General features: G+C 48.5%; 1 long non-coding RNA gene across 1 annotated transcript in view; it reads right to left on the reverse strand.

The window, feature by feature from the left end:
- Positions 1 to 2839, reverse strand: part of LOC111824004 — a 26151-nt gene extending 23312 nt beyond the window's left edge. Inside the window, exon 1 of the long non-coding RNA XR_002827120.1 lies at positions 2683 to 2839. This is a non-coding gene — a long non-coding RNA (uncharacterized LOC111824004). The remainder of the gene's footprint in view (positions 1 to 2682) is intronic.
- Positions 2840 to 3216: the final 377 nt, after the last annotated feature.

Below are 3216 nucleotides of genomic sequence, written 5' to 3' on the forward strand. Positions count from 1 at the left end.
GGAGAAGGAGAGAGAGATGGAAACATCAATGATGAGAGAGAATCATTGATCGGCTACCTCCTGCACACCCATTACTGAGGATGTGCCCTTGACTGGAATCAAACCTGGGACCCTTCAGTGCGCAGGCTGATGCTCTATCCACTGAACCAAACCAGCTAGGCTTGTCATCCTGGTCTATGAACAAAACTTCTAATTAAGCTTCTCAATTAGGCATAGTTAGGAAACTGAAATCACCCTCATGAGAAGATAGCCAACCTCTTTCTTGGAATCCCAAAGAATGAATCTCTACTACTGAACCTCCTGACCAGGGAAGCGGTTGTAGTGGTTGTCTTATTTTTTAAAAGATATCTTAAAATTATAAAAAAAAAATGCATAATTACTTAATAAAAAATAGTAAAATAGTGATAAAGCACAAAAGAAAAATTGAAATCATCTAAATCCAATCACCTAAAGATGACTATGGTTAACATTTTAGTGTATATATATATCTCTGTCTTTTTCTTGTATGAATGCAAAAGTAGAATCATACCATGCAAACTTCTCAGTAACCTGCTCTTCCCCTTCAAATACTGCATTTTGGACATGGTTTCATGTCCATAACCATATGTCTATATCTTTCTTTTTAGTAGCTGCCTAATAGTTCACCATTTGTATTACTGTATCTGACTAATCCTCCATTGGTAGATACTTGGGTTGTTGTTTTTCTTTCTTTTTTTTTTTCTTCTATGATTAACTTTACAGCAACAAAACTCTGCACACACATCTCTGTGTACATGTCCAATCATTTCCTCAGGATAACTTCCTTGAAGTGAGGTTACTGTGCCAAAGAGCAAGAATTTCAGGGGCCCTTCTAGTTCACATTGTAAAATGCCCTTCTGAAAGGGTTTACGTACATTTCCACCAATAGAGGATCTAAGCAGCTGAAACAAGCAAGAAGTGTCAAGAGTTCTTTAATTCCTTTTTCCTCTAATATTTTTCAAATTTGAAACTTTGGCTTGACTGGTTCCATCTTCAGCTCACACCACAACCTTCCCATCTGCCCCTCTTTTATATTATTTGCGTTTCCGTCTATCTTTCCACGCTAGTGAGTACATTCCTTTGATACAAAGGACTGCACCCTAGATGTCAAGGTTTGGACAGCAACATTGCCCAGTAACAGGGTCACTGTGACATGCCCAAGGATTCTGAAATTTCAGAACCAAGCTTGCTAGAATGAACTGTTTAATACAGGCTCCCACACTGATCTGCCAGCCATGGAAACAAAGCCACATTGAAGCTAGTTAAGACACAGGAGCAGAGGCAAAGGCTGGTTGTACATTCCTTCACCTCCTCCTCTGATTCTTTCTCCCCACCCCAGGGGCGTCCCTCTCCAAGTCCTCCTTCACTAGCTGTGCACTGAAATGCTGATTTTGCTTTATTTTAAAGGGGTACCATTTAAAGGCTACATTCTCGCAGTTCATTCTTTGTTTCCCGTTCCTCATTCGCTCCAAGAGTGAGGATCACACCCCTAGTCTTCCTAAAACTTTCACCCCTGCTTCAAGACGTATGATAGCTTCGCACAACTTTTGGCTACTGTTTCTCTTGTAATTCTTTGGATTTTTTCCTTCATGAACAAGGGGGCTATTAGAAGCCAGCCTTGCTTAGTTTATGTATGCAAGCAACCCCCTTCTCCCTCAGGACTGGCACAGAAATTGTCATAAAGAGTATACTCCACTGGGGTTAAATAAATACAAAACCGGGTGCTGCATGCTCACCCACACTGCTCATCTATACTAATAAAAGGGTAATATGCTAATTAGACCAGACATCTTCTGGACATCCATCTTTCTATACAAAGCCATGGTGGCAGGGGCCAAGGCAGAGGCAGTTAGTGGTGATCAGGCAGGCAGGCAGAGTGGTTAGGGGCAATCATGCAGGCAGGCAGGTGAGTGGTTAGGAGCCAGCGGTCCCAGATTGTGAGAGGGTGCAGGCCAGACTGAGGGCTCCCCCCCCCCCCACACACACACACACGAATTTCATGCACCTGGCCTCTAGTTTTGTTTTTTGTTTTGTTTTTTAATACCTTTATTGATTTCAGAGAGGAAGGGAGGAGAGAGATAGAAACATCAATGATGACAGAGAATCATTGATCGCCTGCCTCCTGCACACACCCCCGACTGGGGATGGAGCCTGAAACCCAGGCATGTGCCCTTGGCCGGAATTGAACCTGGGACCCTTCAGTCCGCAGGCTGACGCTCTATCCACTGAGCCAAGCCGCCTAGGGCCGGGCCTCTAGTTTTATATAAGTTGCTCCCACACTCAGAGTAATGACAAGAAATACGGGTACATTTTGCACTGGGACACATTAACATTCAACAACCTTTGTCCTGGGAACTGCGCGCTTCAATGCCCGGCTTTGAAGGCCCCTGGGACTGAAGGAGGGCAGGGGAGAGACTGCGACAGGCAGGAGGCCAGTGGACCTGGCTCTAACTGCCCTTTGGCAAAACCTTTTCTAACACGCGGTGCACAAACTACATTCCCACCTAGAGATGGAAAATCATTGTTTTCTGGGTTTCACCCTCTACCACCTCAAACCAACTATGCCAAGATTTTCCCAGTTCACCAGGATCTGGCATAAACACGCTCTTCTATTTTTACCGATTTTAAGGGGACAATTAAGTGACCCATTTTTACAAAACATACACAAAGCGACACAGTCCAAAGTCCAAACCGCAGGCAAAGTCCATGACTAACCCTCCGCAGGGCAGAAGGAAAGCGCGCAGAGAACACACTGGAGAGGCACCTCCGGGAGCTGCCCGGAGCGCAGTCCAGGCTGCGGCTTCGCACGTGTTCCGCGCCCCTGGCTGGGCCGCCGCGTTCCCCCGCCCGCCCGCCGGCGCTCCCTCCGGGCCCCGCCCAGGCCCCGCCCCTTCGCTGACGTCGTTGTTACGTCACGACTGGGGCTGCGGCCGCCGCGGGTTCTCAGCTCCGGAGGCGACGGTCGCGGCCTCGTGAGGTGGCCGGGGCGTCAGGGACGGCGGCCCGGACCCGCGGCGCCCATCCGAGCGGGACGGGCACAGCGTGGCCAGGAGGCAACCCGGTAGCCGCCCGGGGAGCCAGCTCGGGCCTGTTTTTCCTTTTCTTCCTCCAGGACCTTCGCTCCGCGCGCCCCGTTTCCCTCTGCAGAGACCGCGACGTCCCCTCCCGGGCCGGGCCGCTGTGCTCGCCCGCCTGAAA

This window comes from Myotis lucifugus, unplaced genomic scaffold (genome assembly GCF_000147115.1).
Source record: "Myotis lucifugus unplaced genomic scaffold, Myoluc2.0 scaffold_805, whole genome shotgun sequence".
Lineage (NCBI taxonomy): Eukaryota > Metazoa > Chordata > Mammalia > Chiroptera > Vespertilionidae > Myotis > Myotis lucifugus.